This window comes from Lithobates pipiens, unplaced genomic scaffold (assembly GCF_037356315.1).
Source record: "Lithobates pipiens isolate NorthernLeopardFrog02 unplaced genomic scaffold, aLitPip1_a1.2 Scaffold_18, whole genome shotgun sequence".
Classification (NCBI taxonomy): Eukaryota; Metazoa; Chordata; class Amphibia; order Anura; family Ranidae; genus Lithobates; species Lithobates pipiens.
In genome coordinates, this window is record NW_027507758.1 from 656168430 (window position 1) to 656189825 (window position 21396).

At 46.9% G+C, this 21396-nt stretch overlaps 1 protein-coding gene across 10 annotated transcripts in view; it reads right to left on the reverse strand.

Moving 5' to 3' along the window:
* The window catches only part of LOC143989343 (TOG array regulator of axonemal microtubules protein 2-like), a 114863-nt gene that overhangs the window by 67048 nt on the left and 26419 nt on the right, over nucleotides 1–21396 (reverse strand). The window contains exons 1-2 of one of the 10 annotated variants that reach the window (XM_077489442.1): nucleotides 18639–18743; nucleotides 8162–8279 (exon numbers count right to left, since the gene is read on the reverse strand). The exons of 1 other annotated variant lie outside the window; for it this stretch is intronic. The gene's annotated coding sequence lies outside the window, so the exon portion shown is untranslated. 8 more of the 10 variants (XM_077489434.1, XM_077489433.1, XM_077489441.1 and 5 more) reach the window with 8 other exon arrangements.

Below are 21396 nucleotides of genomic sequence, written 5' to 3' on the forward strand. Positions count from 1 at the left end.
TGTGTCTTCATCTATATATGTAGTATACACGGCACTGTGCGTACATTGTGTGTGTCTTCATCCATATATACAGTATACACGGCACTGTGCGTACATTGTGTGTGTCTTCATCCATATATACAGTATACACGGCACTGTGCGTACATTGTGTGTGTCTTCATCCATATATACAGTATACACGGCACTGTGTGTACATTGTGTGTGTCTTCATCTATATGTACAGTATACACGGCACTGTGCGTACATTGTGTGTGTCTTCATCTATATATACAGTATACACGGCACTGTGCGTACATTGTGTGTGTCTTCATCCATATATACAGTATACACGGCACTGTGTGTACATTGTGTGTGTCTTCATCTATATGTACAGTATACACGGCACTGTGCGTACATTGTGTGTGTCTTCATCCATATATACAGTATACACAGCACTGTGCGTACATTGTGTGTGTCTTCATCTATATATGTAGTATACACGGCACTGTGCACGCATTGTGTGTGTCTTCATCTATATATACAGTATACACGGTGCTGTGCGTACATTGTGTGTGTCTTCATCTATATATATAGTATACACGGCACTGTGCGTACATTGTGTGTGTCTTCATCTATATATACAGTATACACGGCACTGTGCACGCATTGTGTGTGTCTTCATCTATATATACAGTATACACGGCACTGTGCGTACATTGTGTGTGTCTTCATCTATATATACAGTATACACGGCACTGTGCACGCATTGTGTGTGTCTTCATCTATATATACAGTATACACGGCACTGTGCGTACATTGTGTGTGTCTTCATCTATATATACAGTATACACGGCACTGTGCGCACATTGTGTGTGTCTTCATCCATATATACAGTATACACGGCACTGTGCGTACATTGTGTGTGTCTTCATCTATATATATAGTATACACGGCGCTGTGCGTACATTGTGTGTGTCTTCATCTATATATACAGTATACACGGCACTGTGCGTACATTGTGTGTGTCTTCATCCATATATACAGTATACACAGCACTGTGCACGCATTGTGTGTGTCTTCATCTATATATGTAGTATACACGGCGCTGTGCGTACATTGTGTGTGTCTTCATCTATATATACAGTATACACAGCACTGTGCACGCATTGTGTGTGTCTTCATCCATATATACAGTATACACGGCACTGTGCGTACATTGTGTGTGTCTTCATCCATATATACAGTATACACAGCACTGTGCACGCATTGTGTGTGTCTTCATCTATATATGTAGTATACACGGCACTGTGCGTACATTGTGTGTGTCTTCATCCATATATACAGTATACACGGCGCTGTGCGCACATTGTGTGTGTCTTCATCTATATATATAGTATACACGGCGCTGTGCGCACATTGTGTGTGTCTTCATCTATATATGTAGTATACACGGCACTGTGCGTACATTGTGTGTGTCTTCATCTATATATACAGTATACACGGCACTGTGCGTACATTGTGTGTGTCTTCATCTATATATACAGTATACACGGCGCTGTGCGCACATTGTGTGTGTCTTCATCTATATATACAGTATACACGGCACTGTGCACGCATTGTGTGTGTCTTCATCTATATATGTAGTATATACACGGCACTGTGCGTACATTGTGTGTGTCTTCATCTATATATACAGTATACACGGCACTGTGCACGCATTGTGTGTGTCTTCATCCATATATACAGTATACACGGCACTGTGTGTACATTGTGTGTGTCTTCATCTATATATACAGTATACACGGCACTGTGTGTACATTGTGTGTGTCTTCATCTATATATATAGTATACACGGCACTGTGCGTACATTGTGTGTGTCTTCATCCATATATACAGTATACACGGCACTGTGTGTACATTGTGTGTGTCTTCATCCATATATACAGTATACACGGCACTGTGTGTACATTGTGTGTGTCTTCATCCATATATACAGTATACACGGCACTGTGCGTACATTGTGTGTGTCTTCATCTATATATATAGTATACACGGCACTGTGCGTACATTGTGTGTGTCTTCATCTATATATGTAGTATACACGGCGCTGTGCGTACATTGTGTGTGTCTTCATCTATATATACAGTATACACGGCGCTGTGCACGCATTGTGTGTGTCTTCATCTATATATACAGTATACACGGCACTGTGCACGCATTGTGTGTGTCTTCATCTATATATACAGTATACACGGTGCTGTGCGTACATTGTGTGTGTCTTCATCTATATATACAGTATACACGGTGCTGTGCGTACATTGTGTGTGTCTTCATCTATATATATAGTATACACGGTGCTGTGCGTACATTGTGTGTGTCTTCATCTATATATGTAGTATACACGGTGCTGTGCGTACATTGTGTGTGTCTTCATCTATATATACAGTATACACGGCACTGTGCACGCATTGTGTGTGTCTTCATCTATATATACAGTATACACGGCACTGTGCGCACATTGTGTGTGTCTTCATCCATATATACAGTATACACGGCACTGTGTGTACATTGTGTGTGTCTTCATCTATATGTAGTATACACGGCGCTGTGCGTACATTGTGTGTGTCTTCATCTATATATACAGTATACACGGTGCTGTGCGTACATTGTGTGTGTCTTCATCTATATATATAGTATACACAGTGCTGTGCGTACATTGTGTGTGTCTTCATCTATATATATAGTATACACGGTGCTGTGCGTACATTGTGTGTGTCTTCATCTATATATATAGTATACACGGCGCTGTGCGCACATTGTGTGTGTCTTCATCTATATATACAGTATACACGGCACTGTGCACGCATTGTGTGTGTCTTCATCTATATATACAGTATACACGGCACTGTGTGTACATTGTGTGTGTCTTCATCCATATATACAGTATACACGGCACTGTGTGTACATTGTGTGTGTCTTCATCCATATATACAGTATACACGGCACTGTGCGTACATTGTGTGTGTCTTCATCTATATATATAGTATACACGGCGCTGTGCGTACATTGTGTGTGTCTTCATCTATATATACAGTATACACGGCACTGTGTGTACATTGTGTGTGTCTTCATCCATATATACAGTATACACGGCACTGTGCGTACATTGTGTGTGTCTTCATCTATATATACAGTATACACGGCACTGTGCGTACATTGTGTGTGTCTTCATCTATATATATAGTATACACGGCGCTGTGCGTACATTGTGTGTGTCTTCATCCATATATACAGTATACACGGCACTGTGCACGCATTGTGTGTGTCTTCATCTATATATACAGTATACACGGCACTGTGCGTACATTGTGTGTGTCTTCATCCATATATACAGTATACACGGCACTGTGCACGCATTGTGTGTGTCTTCATCTATATATGTAGTATACACGGCACTGTGCGTACATTGTGTGTGTCTTCATCCATATATACAGTATACACGGCACTGTGCGTACATTGTGTGTGTCTTCATCTATATATACAGTATACACGGCACTGTGCACGCATTGTGTGTGTCTTCATCTATATATGTAGTATACACGGCGCTGTGCGTACATTGTGTGTGTCTTCATCTATATATACAGTATACACAGCACTGTGCACGCATTGTGTGTGTCTTCATCTATATATGTAGTATACACGGCGCTGTGCGTACATTGTGTGTGTCTTCATCCATATATACAGTATACACGGCACTGTGCGTACATTGTGTGTGTCTTCATCCATATATACAGTATACACGGCACTGTGCGTACATTGTGTGTGTCTTCATCCATATATACAGTATACACGGCACTGTGCGTACATTGTGTGTGTCTTCATCTATATATATAGTATACACGGCGCTGTGCGTACATTGTGTGTGTCTTCATCTATATATACAGTATACACGGCACTGTGCGTACATTGTGTGTGTCTTCATCTATATATACAGTATACACGGCACTGTGCACGCATTGTGTGTGTCTTCATCTATATATACAGTATACACGGCACTGTGCGCACATTGTGTGTGTCTTCATCCATATATACAGTATACACGGCACTGTATGTACATTGTGTGTGTCTTCATCTATATATACAGTATACACGGCACTGTATGTACATTGTGTGTGTCTTCATCTATATATATAGTATACACGGCACTGTATGTACATTGTGTGTGTCTTCATCTATATATACAGTATACACGGCACTGTGCGTACATTGTGTGTGTCTTCATCTATATATACAGTATACACGGCACTGTGCGTACATTGTGTGTGTCTTCATCTATATATACAGTATACACGGCACTGTGCACGCATTGTGTGTGTCTTCATCTATATATGTAGTATACACGGCACTGTGCGTACATTGTGTGTGTCTTCATCTATATATGTAGTATACACGGCACTGTGCGTACATTGTGTGTGTCTTCATCCATATATACAGTATACACGGCACTGTATGTACATTGTGTGTGTCTTCATCTATATATATAGTATACACGGCACTGTGCGTACATTGTGTGTGTCTTCATCTATATATACAGTATACACGGCACTGTGTGTACATTGTGTGTGTCTTCATCTATATATATAGTATACACGGCACTGTGCGTACATTGTGTGTGTCTTCATCTATATATACAGTATACACGGCACTGTGCGTACATTGTGTGTGTCTTCATCTATATATACAGTATACACGGCACTGTGCACGCATTGTGTGTGTCTTCATCTATATATGTAGTATACACGGCACTGTGCGTACATTGTGTGTGTCTTCATCTATATATACAGTATACACGGCGCTGTGCGTACATTGTGTGTGTCTTCATCTATATATACAGTATACACGGCACTGTGTGTACATTGTGTGTGTCTTCATCCATATATACAGTATACACGGCGCTGTGCGTACATTGTGTGTGTCTTCATCTATATATACAGTATACACGGCACTGTGCGTACATTGTGTGTGTCTTCATCTATATATATAGTATACACGGCACTGTGCGTACATTGTGTGTGTCTTCATCTATATATACAGTATACACGGCACTGTGCACGCATTGTGTGTGTCTTCATCTATATATACAGTATACACGGCACTGTGCGCACATTGTGTGTGTCTTCATCTATATATATAGTATACACGGCACTGTGCGTACATTGTGTGTGTCTTCATCTATATATACAGTATACACGGCGCTGTGCGTACATTGTGTGTGTCTTCATCTATATATACAGTATACACGGCGCTGTGCGTACATTGTGTGTGTCTTCATCTATATATACAGTATACACGGCACTGTGCACGCATTGTGTGTGTCTTCATCTATATATACAGTATACACGGCACTGTGCGCACATTGTGTGTGTCTTCATCTATATATACAGTATACACGGCACTGTGTGTACATTGTGTGTGTCTTCATCTATATATATAGTATACACGGCACTGTGCGTACATTGTGTGTGTCTTCATCTATATATGTAGTATACACGGCGCTGTGCGTACATTGTGTGTGTCTTCATCTATATATACAGTATACACGGCACTGTGCACGCATTGTGTGTGTCTTCATCCATATATACAGTATACACGGCACTGTGTGTACATTGTGTGTGTCTTCATCCATATATACAGTATACACGGCACTGTGTGTACATTGTGTGTGTCTTCATCCATATATACAGTATACACGGCACTGTGCGTACATTGTGTGTGTCTTCATCTATATATATAGTATACACGGCACTGTGCGTACATTGTGTGTGTCTTCATCTATATATATAGTATACACGGTGCTGTGCGTACATTGTGTGTGTCTTCATCTATATATGTAGTATACACGGTGCTGTGCGTACATTGTGTGTGTCTTCATCTATATATATAGTATACACGGCACTGTGCGTACATTGTGTGTGTCTTCATCTATATATGTAGTATACACGGTGCTGTGCGTACATTGTGTGTGTCTTCATCTATATATGTAGTATACACGGCACTGTGCGTACATTGTGTGTGTCTTCATCTATATATGTAGTATACACGGTGCTGTGCGTACATTGTGTGTGTCTTCATCTATATATACAGTATACACGGCACTGTGCGTACATTGTGTGTGTCTTCATCTATATATATAGTATACACGGCACTGTGCACGCATTGTGTGTGTCTTCATCTATATATACAGTATACACGGCACTGTGCACGCATTGTGTGTGTCTTCATCTATATATACAGTATACACGGCACTGTGCGTACATTGTGTGTGTCTTCATCCATATATACAGTATACACGGCACTGTGCACGCATTGTGTGTGTCTTCATCTATATATGTAGTATACACGGCACTGTGCGTACATTGTGTGTGTCTTCATCCATATATACAGTATACACAGCACTGTGCGTACATTGTGTGTGTCTTCATCTATATATATAGTATACACGGCGCTGTGCGTACATTGTGTGTGTCTTCATCTATATATATAGTATACACGGCACTGTGCGTACATTGTGTGTGTCTTCATCTATATATACAGTATACACGGCACTGTGCACGCATTGTGTGTGTCTTCATCTATATATACAGTATACACGGCGCTGTGCGTACATTGTGTGTGTCTTCATCTATATATACAGTATACACAGCACTGTGCGTACATTGTGTGTGTCTTCATCCATATATACAGTATACACGGCGCTGTGCGTACATTGTGTGTGTCTTCATCCATATATACAGTATACACGGCACTGTGCGTACATTGTGTGTGTCTTCATCTATATATACAGTATACACAGCACTGTGCGTACATTGTGTGTGTCTTCATCCATATATACAGTATACACGGCGCTGTGCGTACATTGTGTGTGTCTTCATCCATATATACAGTATACACGGCACTGTGTGTACATTGTGTGTGTCTTCATCTATATATATAGTATACACGGCACTGTGCGCACATTGTGTGTGTCTTCATCCATATATACAGTATACACGGCACTGTGCGTACATTGTGTGTGTCTTCATCTATATATATAGTATACACGGCGCTGTGCGTACATTGTGTGTGTCTTCATCCATATATACAGTATACACGGCACTGTGCGTACATTGTGTGTGTCTTCATCCATATATACAGTATACACGGCACTGTGCGTACATTGTGTGTGTCTTCATCTATATATACAGTATACACGGCACTGTGCGCACATTGTGTGTGTCTTCATCCATATATACAGTATACACGGCGCTGTGCGTACATTGTGTGTGTCTTCATCCATATATATAGTATACACGGCACTGTGCGTACATTGTGTGTGTCTTCATCTATATATATAGTATACACGGCACTGTGCGTACATTGTGTGTGTCTTCATCCATATATACAGTATACACGGCACTGTGCACGCATTGTGTGTGTCTTCATCTATATATGTAGTATACACGGCACTGTGCGTACATTGTGTGTGTCTTCATCTATATATACAGTATACACGGCACTGTGCACGCATTGTGTGTGTCTTCATCTATATATACAGTATACACGGCACTGTGCGCACATTGTGTGTGTCTTCATCCATATATACAGTATACACGGCACTGTGCGTACATTGTGTGTGTCTTCATCTATATATGTAGTATACACGGTGCTGTGCGTACATTGTGTGTGTCTTCATCTATATATGTAGTATACACGGTGCTGTGCGTACATTGTGTGTGTCTTCATCCATGTATACAGTATACACGGCGCTGTGCGTACATTGTGTGTGTCTTCATCCATGTATACAGTATACACGGCGCTGTCCGCACATTGTGTGTGTCTTCACCCATAAATATATACATCAATATACACAGTATACACGGCACTGCGTGCACATTGTGCGTCTTCATCCATATATATATATATAGTATACACGGCACTGTGCACGCATTGTGTGTGTCTTCATCCATAAATACATACATCTATATACACAGTATACATGGCACTTTGCACATTGTACATATATACAGTATACACGGCGCTGTACTCAGATTGTGTAATAAGAAAACAGTTACAAAGTATCATCAGAGAAGATGTGGCCCCCCTAGATTAGGGCCCCCCTGGATGGGATGAGAGAAGAGGGTACCTGGTGCAGGCTCTGGCAGTGTCCGGGTGTCAGGCTCGGTGTCAGGGTGACACCCGGTATCCAGGCGCGGTGTGAAGTGTCACTCCTGGGGCAGAGCCGTCCATTGTCATGTTAATACCTGAGAGGAGAGTCACACCTGAGTGTCCTTGACAGCAATGAGACTCTCTGCAGGAGAGCCCCAGATTAACCCCTTCACTGCCAACCTCACCGCTACAGGGCATGGGTACCCCCCACATATAGATAGGGGATGGGGGGGAGGAGAGAAGAGAGGGGGGAGAGAAGAGAAGAGAGGAAGAGGAGAGGAGAGAAGAGAGGGAGAGGAAAAAGAGGGGGAGAGGAGAGGGAGAGGAGAAAAGAGAGGGAGAGGAAGAGAGGGAGTGGAAAAAAGAGAAGGAGAGGAGAGAAGAGGGAGGAGGGGGGGAGGAGACAAGAGAAAATAGAGAGAGGAGAGGAGAAAAGAGAGGGAGAGGAGAGAAGAGAGAAAGGAGGGGGAGAGAAGAGAAGGAGAGATAAGAGAGAAGGGGAGAGAGAAAGGAGGAGGAGAGAGGAGAGGAGAGAAAAGATAGAGAAGAGAGAGAGGAAGAGAGGGAGGAGAGAGAGAAAGAAAGGAGAGAGAAGAGAGAGACAGGAGAAGAGAGAGAGAGAAGTGAGGGAAGAGGGTGAAGAAGGGGGAAAGAGAAGAAAGAGTGGGAAGGAGAGAGAAGAAGAGGGAGAGGAGAGTAAAGAGAGATGAGAGAGAGCTTTACTCCCCTTCCCATCCAATCCTCTACAAATGCAGCTACTTTGGCAATGTTGGGGTGTATTTGATCCCGCCAACAAAACGTATATTGAAGTTTAGAGGAGAGAGAGAGAAAGAGAGAAGTATTCAGTGGAGAAGTATGGGGAAGGCTCTTGTGGTCATAGGGGGTCATGGGTGGTCATAGATCTCTGATGGTCTCCGGTGGTCTCTGGTGGTCTCCGGTGGTCTATGATGGTCTCCGGTGGTCTATGATGGTCTCCGGTGGTCTCCAATGGTCTCTGGTGGTCTCCAATGGTCTCCGGTGGTCTCTGATGGTCTCAGGTTGTCTCCGGTGGCCACCGATGGTCTCCGGCAGTCCGCGGTGGTCTCTGATGGTCTTCGGCAGTCTCCAGTGGTCTCCGATGGTCTCCGACGGTCATTGATGGTCTCCGATGGTCTCCGGTGGTCTCCGATGGTCTCTGATGGTCCCCGGTGGTCTCCAATGGTCTCTGGTGGTCTCTGATGGTCTCCAATGGTCTCCAGTGGTCTCTGATGGTCTCCAGTGGTCCCCGATGGTCTCCAACGGTCTCTGGTGGTCTCTGGTGGTCTCCGATGGTCTCTGAAGGTCTTCGGTGGTCTCTAATGGTCTCTGGTGGTCTCCAATGGTCTCTGGTGGTCTCCAATGGTCTCTGGTGGTCTCCGGTGGTCTCTAAAGGTCTCCGGTGGTCTCCAATGGTCTTTGTTGGTCTCCGATGGTCTCCGGTGGTCTCTGATAGTCTCTAGTGGCCTCCGATGGTCTCCGGCAGTCTCCGGTGGTCTCTGATGGTGTTTGGCAGTCTCCAATGGTCTCTGGTGGTCTCTAATGTCTCCGGTGGTCATCAATGGTCTCTGATGGTCTCTGGTGGTCTCCAGTGGTCTCCGATGGTCTCTGGTGGTCTCCAATGGTCTCTGGTGGTCTCAGGTGGTCTCCAGTGGTCTCTAAAGTTCTCCGGTAGTCTCCAATGGTCTCCGGTGGTCTCTGATAGTCTCCGGTGGCCTCCGATGGTCTCCGGCAGTCTCCGGTGGTCTCTGATGGTCTCCGGTGGTCATCGATGGTCTCCGATGGTCTCCGATGGTCTCTGATGTTCTCTGGTGGTCTCCAATGGCCTTTGGTTCTCTGGTGGTCTCCGGTGGTCATCGATGGTCTCCGATGGTCTCCGATGGTCTCTGATGGTCACAGATGGTCTCAGATGATCTCCAATGGTCTCCGGTGATCTCTGGTGGTCTCCGATGGTCTCCGGTGGTCTCTGGTGGTCTCAGGAGAACACTTTAGTTCTGCACTCCGGTGACACAGAGGTTAATCTCTGCAGGTTTCCACAACACACCGCACTGTACATTGTGGTGTGAATGGGGCCCACGGGAAACGATTGTCTTCTGCAATCCTCCTCTCCACATATGAAGGTGTGAAGGAGCTCTGAGTGCAGATAAAGAAGTGTCACAACTCAGGAGCACCAATCCATCTCCTCTCATCCTAAACCTGAGAGGAGGATTAAAAGGAGTGAGATGGGGAAGAGAGGAGAGGAGAGGAGGGGGGATAGATTTTGAGAAATAGAAAGAAAATATGAATTGATAAAGAGTAAAAAAAAGGAGAGACAGAGAGAAAAAGAAAGGGAGAAAAGGAAGGAAGGTAGGAGAAAGGGAAGAAAGGAAGGAAAGGAAGGAAGGAGAGAGGGAATGAAAGAAAAAAGAAAAGGAAGGAGGGAGGGAGGAAGGATGGAAGGAAAGAGAGAAGGAAGGAAGGGAAAATTATGGAAGACTGAAGAGAAGGAAGGAAGGATGGAAGAAAAACGATAAGGAAGGAAAGAACGAAAAAAGAGGAGGAAGGAAGGATGGAGGGAAGAGAGGAGAGAGGGATGGAGGAAAGGATCAAAGAAAAGAAAGAGGGAAGGAAGGAAGAATGAAAGAAAGGCGAAAGGAAGGAAGGAGGGAGGGAAGGAGAAAGGGGAAAAAGGAAGGATAGAGAGAAGGAAGGGAAGATAGAAGAAAAGAAAGAAGGAAGGAAGGAAGGAGGGAAGGATGGGAGAGTTAAAGAAAGGAGAGAAGGAAGGAGGGAGAGAGAGAGGGAAGGAAGGAGGAAGGGAAGGAAGGAGGAAGGGAAGGAAGGAGGGAGGGAGGGAGGGAAGGAAGGAGGAAGGGAAGGAAGGAGGAAGGGAAGGAAGGAGGGAGGGAGGGAGGGAAGGAAGGATGGATGGAGGGAGGGAAGGATGGGAGAATGAAATTAAGGAGAGAAGGAAGGAAGGGGAGAAGGAAGGAAGGAGAGGGAAGGAAGGAATGAATGAGAGAAGGAAGGAATGAATGAGAGAAGGAAGGAAGGAGAGAGGGAAGGAAGAAGGATGGAAGGAAGGAGAGAAAGAGAGAAGGAGAGAAGGAATCATTGAGAGAAGGAAGGAAGGAGAGAATAAAGGATGGAGAGAAGGAAGGAGGAAAGGAGAGAAGGGAGGAAGGAGGAAAGGAGAGAAGGAAGGAAGTATGAAGAGAAGGATGGAAGAAAGGAGAGAAGGAGAGAAGGAAGGATGGACAGAGAGAAGGAAGAGGAGGAAGGAAGGATGGAGAGAAGGAAGGATGCATGGAGAGAAGGATGGAAGAAATAAGAGAAAGAGAGAAGGAAGGAGGAAAGGAGAGAAGGAAGGAAGGAGAGAAGGAAGGATGCATGGAGAGAGAAGGATGGAAGAAATAAGAGAAAGAGAGAAGGAAGGAGGAAAGGAGAGAAGGAAGGAAGGAAGGAAGGAGGAAGGAAAGGATGGAAGAAAGGAGAGAAGGAAGGAAGGATGGAAGGAAGGAAGGAGAGAAGGAAGGATGGACGGAGAGAAGGATGGAAGGAGAGAAGGTAGAGGAGGAAGGAAGGAAAGAGAGAAGGAAGGAAGGATGGAGAGAAGGATGGAAGAAAGGAGAGAAGGAAGGATGGAAGGAAGAATGGACGGAGAGAAGAATGGAAGGAAGGAGAGAAGGAAAGATGGAAGGAAGGAAGAAGAGAAGGAAGAGGAGGAAGGAAGGAGGGAAAGAGAGAAGGAAGGATGGAAGCAATGAGAGATGGAAGAAAGTAACAAAGGTGAGAAGGAAGGATGGAAGGAAGGAAGGTGAGAAGGAAGGATGGAAGGAAGGAAGGTGAGAAGGAAGGATGGAAGGAAGGAAGGTGAGAAGGAAGGATGGAAGGAAGGAAGGAGAGGAGGAAGGAAGGAATCATGTAAAAGACTATCAATGTTGCCTTTGTTGCCGTCATCCTGATCAGATTTTAGACCTCTTCACACTGATGTTCCCATTGACTGACACGCATGCAGGACTTGTGCAGAGAACCTGCAGTGTGAACAGTTACATAGGATTTAATGGGGAATAATTTTTATGCGCTTTTGTCGCCCTGGCAAATCGCAGACAGGTGAGTGTGTAAAGGGGGTTTAGCTTTCATTTTTTTCCTAGCACAAGAAAAATGACAGCTGTGATCTGATTGGCTCCTGCAGGAAATTCATTTTCTAGGCCTATTCTTTTTTGTCGGGTGATCGCACTGTCGGAGCTGTGATGGAACATATCCGGAAGGTTCTTTTTAGTAAATAGCGGTTCAGAGAAGATGATGTCACATAATATGAAGTCCATCAGTGGGAGAGACACTTACCTTCATCTCCTGAGTGTCTGCATTTAAAGGGGAAGTACACACAATATATACCGGTCATAGAGATCAGCGTATCTACATCCCAATCATCTGTGTGCAAAGGACAGACTTATCTACGTATCTCCTCGTTACATACTCGTTGCCTGCTTCCTGCTTCACCGCCCCTTCTCGCCAAACAAGTCTGGAGGTCATTCAGAAAACAATACAACCCCCCCCCCAGAGCTAATGTCATGTCTCAAGTGTTAATGGATGAGTGCTCTTTAAAAGAAAGTCCATACATTCTTGTTGCAATTATGTAGAACAGCAGGCTCCATACTGCGGCCCGGGGGGTAATATTCCATACACTGACACCAACAATGGGGCATAATTCCTTCCATTATTGCCAGCAATGAGCCACTAACCCTATTTCTAACCATAAACCTAACCCTAATCATAACCCTAATCCTAATCATAACCCCAATCCTAGTCTAACCCTAACCATAGCCATAACCCTAATCCTAACTCTATTTATAACCATAGCCATAACCCAAACCCTAGTCTAACCCTAATCATAACCCTAACCATAACCCTACTCACAACCCTAACCATAGCCATAAACCTAACTATAGGCATTAACCCTAACCTGAACTTTATTTATACCCCCAACCCAAACCCTAATCTAACCCAAGCCACAACCCTAACCATAGCTATAACCCTAACCCTAGCCATAACCCTAGCCTATCCCTAACTATAGCCATAACCCTACTCACAACCCTAATCATAGCCATAACCCTAACCTTAGACATAACCTTAACCCTATTTATAACCCTAACCCAAACCCTAATCTAACCCAAGCTATAATCCTAACCATAACCCTAACCCTAGTCATAACCTTAACCCTAACCATAGCCATAATGTCACGGGAAGCACCCTCATGGCTAACAGAGGACAGAATGAGAATTAGACTTGAAAAACATAACATTAATAAATCACCGGGACCAGATGGCTTGCACCCGAGGGTACTTAGGGAACTCAGTCAAGTAATTGGCAGAACATTGTTCCTCATTTTTACTGACAGTCTACTGACTGGAATGGTACCAGATGATTGGAGAAAAGCCAATGTAGCTCCAATATTTAAAAAGAGCCAAAATACATCCCTGGGAATTACAGACCAGTCAGCCTAACATCAATAGTATGTAAACTCTTGGAGGGGATGATAAGGGACTATATACAAGATTTTAGTAATGAGAACGCTATCATTAGCAGTAATCAGCATGGATTCATGAAGAATCGTTCTTGCCAAACCAATCTACTAATCTTCTATGAGGAGGTGAGTTGCCATCTATATAAAGGAAGGCCCGTAGACGTGGTGTATCTAGATAAAGGAAGGCCCGTAGATGTGGTGTTTATAGATAAAGGAAGGCCCGTAGATGTGGTGTTTATAGATAAAGGAAGGCCCGTAGACATGGTGTATCTAGATAAAGGAAGGCCCGTAGACGTGGTGTATCTGGATAAAGGAAGGTCCGTAGACGTGGTGTATCTAGATAAAGGAAGGCCCGTAGACGTGGTGTATCTAGATAAAGGAAGGTCCGTAGACATGGTGTATCTAGATAAAGGAAGGCCCGTAGACGTGGTGTATCTAGATAAAGGAAGGCCCGTAGATGTGGTGTATCTAGATAAAGGAAGGCCCGTAGATGTGGTGTATCTGGATAAAGGAAGGCTCGTAGACGTGGTGTATCTAGATAAAGGAAGGTCCGTAGACGTGGTGTATCTAGATAAAGGAAGGCTCGTAGACGTGGTGTATCTAGATAAAGGAAGGCCCGTAGACGTGGTGTATCTAGATAAAGGAAGGCCCGTAGACGTGGTGTATCTAGATAAAGGAAGGCCCGTAGATGTGGTGTATCTAGATAAAGGAAGGCCCGTAGACGCGGTGTATCTAGATAAAGGAAGGCCCGTAGACGTGGTGTATCTAGATAAAGGAAGGTCCGTAGACGTGGTGTATCTATATAAAGGAAGGCCCGTAGACATGGTGTATCTGGATAAAGGAAGGCCCGTAGACGTGGTGTATCTAGATAAAGGAAGGCCCGTAGACGTGGTGTATCTGGATAAAGGAAGGCCCATAGACGGTGGTGTATTTAGATAAAGGAAGGCCCGTAGACGTGGTGTATCTAGATAAAGGAAGGCCTGTAGACGTGGTGTATCTGGATAAAGGAAGGCCCGTAGATGTGGTGTATCTAGATAAAGGAAGGCCCGTAAACGTGGTGTATCTAGATAAAGGAAGGCCCGTAGATGTGGTGTAGCTAGATAAAGGAAGGCCTGTAGACGTGGTGTATCTGGATAAAGGAAGGCCCGTAGACGTGGTGTATCTAGATAAAGGAAGGCCCGTAGACGTGGTGTATCTAGATAAATGAAGGCCCGTAGATGTGGTGTATCTAGATAAAGAAAGGGCCGTAGACGTGGTGTATCTGGATAAAGGAAGGCCCGTAGATGTGGTGTATCTAGATAAAGGAAGGCCTGTAGACGTGGTGTATCTAGATAAAGGAAGGCCTGTAGACGTGGTGTATCTAGATAAAGGAAGGCCCGTAGACGTGGTGTATCTAGATAAAGGAAGGCCCGTAGACGTGGTGTATCTGGATAAAGGAAGGCCCGTAGATGTGGTGTATCTAGATAAAGGAAGGCCCGTAGATGTGGTGTATCTAGATAAAGGAAGGCCCGTAGATGTGGTGTATCTAGATAAAGAAAGGCCCGTAGATGTGGTGTATCTAGATAAAGGAAGGCCCGTAGACGTGGTGTATCTAGATAAAGGAAGGTCCGTAGACGTGGTGTATCTAGATAAAGGAAGGTCCGTAGACGTGGTGTATCTAGATAAAGGAAGGCCCGTAGATGTGGTGTATCTAGATAAAGGAAGGCCCGTAGACGTGGTGTATCTAGATAAAGGAAGGCCCGTAGATGTGGTGTTTATAGATAAAGGAAGGCCCGTAGATGTGGTGTTTATAGATAAAGGAAGGCCCATAGACATGGTGTATCTAGATAAAGGAAGGCCCGTAGACGTGGTGTATCTGGATAAAGGAAGGTCCGTAGACATGGTGTATCTAGATAAAGGAAGGCCCGTAGACGTGGTGTATCTAGATAAAGGAAGGCCCGTAGATGTGGTGTATCTAGATAAAGGAAGGCCCGTAGATGTGGTGTATCTGGATAAAGGAAGGCTCGTAGGCGTGGTGTATCTAGATAAAGGAAGGTCCGTAGACGTGGTGTATCTAGATAAAGGAAGGCTCGTAGACGTGGTGTATCTAGATAAAGGAAGGCCCGTAGACGTGGTGTATCTAGATAAAGGAAGGCCCGTAGACGTGTGTATCTAGATAAAGGAAGGTCCGTAGACATGGTGTATCTAGATAAAGGAAGGCCCGTAGACGTGGTGTATCTAGATAAAGGAAGGCCTGTAGACGTGGTGTATCTAGATAAAGGAAGGCCCGTAGACGTGGTGTATCTAGATAAAGGAAGGCCCGTAGATGTGGTGTATCTAGATAAAGGAAGGCCCATAGATGTGGTGTATCTAGATAAAGGAAGGCCCGTAGACGTGGTGTATCTAGATAAAGGAAGGCCCGTAGACGTGGTGTATCTAGATAAAGGAAGGCCTGTAGATGTGGTGTATCTAGATAAAGGAAGGCCTGTAGATGTGGTGTTTATAGATAAAGGAAGGCCCGTAGATGTGGTGTATCTAGATAAAGGAAGGCCTGTAGATGTGGTGTTTATAGATAAAGGAAGGCCCGTAGACGTGGTGTATCTGGATAAAGGAAGGCCCGTAGACGTGGTGTATCTAGATAAAGGAAGGCCCGTAGACGTGGTGTATCTAGATAAAGGAAGGTCGTAGACATGGTGTATCTAGATAAAGGAAGGCCCGTAGACGTGGTGTATCTAGATAAAGGAAGGCCCGTAGACGTGGTGTATCTAGATAAAGGAAGGCCCGTAGACGTGGTGTATCTAGGTAAAGGAAGGCCCGTAGACGTGGTGTATCTGGATAAAGGAAGGCCCGTAGATGTGGTGTATCTGGATAAAGGAAGGCCCGTAGACGTGGTGTATCTGGATAAAGGAAGGCCCGTAGATGTGGTGTATCTAGATAAAGGAAGGCCCGTAGATGTGGTGTATCTAGATAAAGGAAGGCCCGTAGATGTGGTGTATCTAGGTAACTATAATCATCCAAGCCATAACCGTAACACTTTGAAAACGCAACAAAACGCATCAAAAACGCCCAATACAGAGACGCATCTGGACTGAATTTTATGGTGTGAAGCGGCCCTAAAATGTTGCATTCCCCGTCGTTTTCTGGGCACAGGAAGCCAATCCAGCAGCCGTCACTCCCCCCCCCCCCCCCCCCGCCCTGAAAATCAGCACGCTGACAGGAGTAGAGAGCCCCACAATAGTCGCTGCTCCTTTCGCTGTCCACTCATACGCTAGGGGCGGGGCGGGGAGGGGAGGGGAGCCAGCCACGTTGCTCGACTTTAGTACAGAAAAAGGGTTATTATGACTGTGCAGCAGAGCTGTGAAATTCTCAGGACCGGATGGACAAATGCGAATCCTCGACACGCAACGCATTTCTAACATGTGTGTCTCATCCGTGTAATTAGCGGTTTGTCTGGAGTTCCGCTTCAAAGTCGCAGAGGTTGAAAAAGTAACAAAATATATATAAATCCTGAATAATAATAATAATAAAATGTTACCTTGTTTCCCGATCTACAAGATTTCCGTTACATAAACTGCAATGATTTGTGCCTAAAAGTACAACACTGCGTCCTGCCGGAGTCCCCCCCTCACCTGTCAGAGTTTCACAGTGGTCTGTCCCTCCGGGTGATGGAGTCCCCCCCTCACCTGTCAGAGTTTCACAGTGGTCTGTCCCTCCGGGTGATGGAGTCCCCCCTCACCTGTCAGAGTCGCAGTGGTCTGTCCCTCCAGGTGATTCCCCCCTCACCTGTCAGAGTCGCAGTGGTCTGTCCCTCCAGGTGATGGAGTCCCCCCCTCACCTGTCAGAGTCGCAGTGGTCTGTCCCTCCAGGTGATTCCCCCCCTCACCTGTCAGAGTCGCAGTGGTCTGTCCCTCCAGGTGATGGAGTCCCCCCTCACCTGTCAGAGTCGCAGTGGTCTGTCCCTCCAGGTGATGGAGTCCCCCCCACCTGTCAGAGTCGCAGTGGTCTGTCCCTCTAGGTGATGGAGTCCCCCCCTCACCTGTCAGAGTCGCAGTGGTCTGTCCCTCCAGGAGATGGAGTCCCCCCTCACCTGTCAGAGTCGCAGTGGTCTGTCCCTCCAGGTGATGGAGTCCCCCCCTCACCTGTCAGAGTCGCAGTGGTCTGTCCCTCCAGGTGATGGAGTCCCCCCCTCACCTGTCAGAGTCGCAGTGGTCTGTCCCTCCAGGTGATTCCCCCCTCACCTGTCAGAGTCGCAGTGGTCTGTCCCTCCAGGTGATTCCCCCCCTCACCTGTCAGAGTCTCAGTGGTCTGTCCCTCCAGGTGATGGAGTCCCCCCCTCACCTGTCAGAGTCGCAGTGGTCTGTCCCTCCAGGTGATGGAGTCCCCCCTCACCTGTCAGAGTCGCAGTGGTCTGTCCCTCCAGGTGATGGAGTCCCCCCCTCACCTTTCAGAGTCGCAGTGGTCTGTCCCTCCAGGTGATGGAGTCCCCCCCTCACCTGTCAGAGTCGCAGTGGTCTGTCCCTCCAGGTGATTCCCCCCTCACCTGTCAGAGTCGCAGTGGTCTGTCCCTCCAGGTGATGGAGTCCCCCCCTCACCTGTCAGAGTCGCAGTGGTCTGTCCCTCCAGGTGATGGAGTCCCCCCCCACCTGTCAGAGTCGCAGTGGTCTGTCCCTCCAGGTGATGGAGTCCCCCCCCCACCTGTCAGAGTCGCAGTGGTCTGTCCCTCCAGGTGATGGAGTCCCCCCCTCACCTGTCAGAGTCGCAGTGGTCTGTCCCTCCAGGTGATGGAGTCCCCCCCCACCTGTCAGAGTCGCAGTGGTCTGTCCCTCCAGGTGATGGAGTCCCCCCCTCACCTGTCAGAGTCGCAGTGGTCTGTCCCTCCAGGTGATGGAGTCCCCCCCTCACCTGTCAGAGTCGCAGTGGTCTGTCCCTCCAGGTGATGGAGTCCCCCCCTCACCTGTCAGAGTCGCAGTGGTCTCTTTGCAGGTCGGTGAGGTTCCGGCGTCTTTGCAGGATTGCTCTCTACAAGTTCTTTCCATCACACGGCTCTCAGCCTCGCTCACCGGGGAGATCAGACCCATGGCAACCGCATTCCTCCTCGCAGTGCCAGGGTGTAATTAGAGTGCCCCCGGGGGGGGTGACACACAAATGCCTCCGCAGTCCTCGTACACACCATGATATCTATACACATACAAGGCCGATACATTGTTACCTTCCTCCATTGTTCACTTTCTTCCGGAACTTCTGGACGGTTCACTTTCTACGTTCAACCATCAAATCAATCATCTCTATGGGGGCTGGGGGGGCTCTTCTCTATGGGGCTGGGGGGGCCCTTCTCTATGGGGGCTGGGGGGCTCTTCTCTATGGGGGCTGGGGGGCTCTTCTCTATGGGGATTGGTGTGGCCCTTCTCTATGGTGATTGGTGTGGCCCTTCTCTATGGTGATTGGTGTGGCCTGGTGATTGGTGTGGCCCTTTTCTATGGGGGTTGGGGGGCCTTCTCTATGGGGGGCTGAGGTGGCCCTTCTCTATAGGGATTGGTGTGGGTCTTCTCTATGGGGGCCTTCTATATGGGGGCTGGGGGGGCATTCTCTATGGGGGGTTGGGGGGGACTTCTCTATGGGGGGCTGGTGTGGGTCTTCTCTATGGGGGCTGGGGGCCTTCTCTATGGGGGGCTGAGGGGGGCTTCTCTATGGGGGGCTGGTGTGGCCCTTCTCATTGGGGGCTACTGTGACCTTTCTCTATGGGGTTTGATGTGACCCTTCTCTATGGGGGCTGGGGTGGCCCTTTTCTATCGAGGCTGATGCAGACATCTGATGTAAAGGGGCACTCTGATGGGGTCACCCCATGTAAAGGGGCACACTGATGGGGACACCTGATGTAAAGGGGCACTCTGATGGGGACACCTGATGTAAAGGGGCACTCTGATGGGGACACCTGATATAAAGGGGCTCTCGGATGGGGACACCCAACATAAAGGGGCACTCTGATAGGGCACCTGATGTAAAGGGGCACGCTGATGGGGACACATGATGTAAAGGGGCACTCTGGTGGGGCACCTGATGTAAAGGGGCACGCTGATGGGGACACCTAATGTAAAGGGGCACTCTGATGGGGACACCCAATGTAAAGGGGCACTCTGATGGGGACACCTGATGTAAAGGGGCACTCTGATGGGGACACCCAATGTAAAGGGGCACTCTGATGGGGACACCTGATGTAAAGGGGCACTCTGATGGGCACACCCTATGTAAAGGGGCACTCTGATGGGGACACCTGATGTAAAGGGGCACTCTGATGGGGACACCCAATGTAAAAGGGCACTCTGACAAGGCACCTGATGTAAAGGGGCACTGTGATGGGGACACCCAATGTAAAGGGGCACTCTAACGGGGCACCTGAAGTAAAGGGGCACTCTGATGGGGACACATGATGTAAAGGGGCACTCTAATGGGGACACCTGATGTAAAGGGGCACACTGATGGGGACACCTGATGTAAAGGGGCACTCTGATGGGGACACCCGATATAGAGGGGTACGCTGATGCAGACATCTGATGTAAAGGGCCACTCTGATGGGAACACTCGATGTAAAGGGGCACTCTGATGGGAACACCCGATGTAAAGGGGCACTCTGATGGGAACACCCGATGTAAAGGGGCACTCTGATGGGAACACCCGATGTAAAGGGGCACTCTGATGGGAACACCCGATGTAAAGGGGCACTCTGATGGGAACACCCGATGTAAAAGGGCACTCTGATGGGAACACCCGATGTAAAGGGGCACTCTGATGGGAACACCCGATGTAAAGGGGCACTCTGATGGGAACACCCGATGTAAAGGGGCACTCTGATGGGAACACCCGATGTAAAAGGGCACTCTGATGGGGACACCCGATGTAAAGGGGCACTCTGATGGGAACACCCGATGTAAAGGGGCATTCTGATGGGAACACCCGATGTAAAGGGGCACTCCGATGGGAACACCCGATGTAAAGGGGCACTCCGATGGGAACACTCGATGTAAAGGGGCACTCCGATGGGAACACCCGATGTAAAGGGGCACTCGGACCCAACATCAGAAGACATATTGGGGGAGATTTACTAAAACCGGAGCACATACAATCTGATGCAGCTGTGCATAGCAGCCAATCAGCTTCCAGATTTTATTGTCAAAGCTTCATTGAAAAAAGCTGAAGTTAGAAGCTGATTGGCCGCCGTGTACAGCTGCCTCAGATTTAGTAAATCTCCCCCATAGAAATTGTCTCAGTTTCCATGTTTTGCAGAGTATTGGGCACAATGTGATCTCCGCCCCCTAGTGTGCGCTAAGGTGCATTACACAGGGAGGGTGACACCATCGCTCCGAGGCTGCAGCTCTATAGAGAGTCTGCTGACTCCTCTAAGGATTACTGTCGCTGATCTTCATCTGTGTTCTTATCCGTAGAACCCGAGAGCTTCTCCGCTGATAATAATGATACAGAAGTCAGCGCACAGCGAAGGCCGAGCGGTGGGGGAAGGGGGCCCCTTTGTAGGTGTTTGCTGAGAAAACCGGATCAGGCCAATCAATACCGAGCAAACATTACAGAGCCGCTCTGCAAATACAGCCGTGTGTGTGATATCATCTGCGAGGAATACAGACTGCGAGTACACCGACCCCGCCGCAGTACACCGCGAGGGGGGGAAGTATTGTACACTCGCCCCACTGACAAAGAAACGA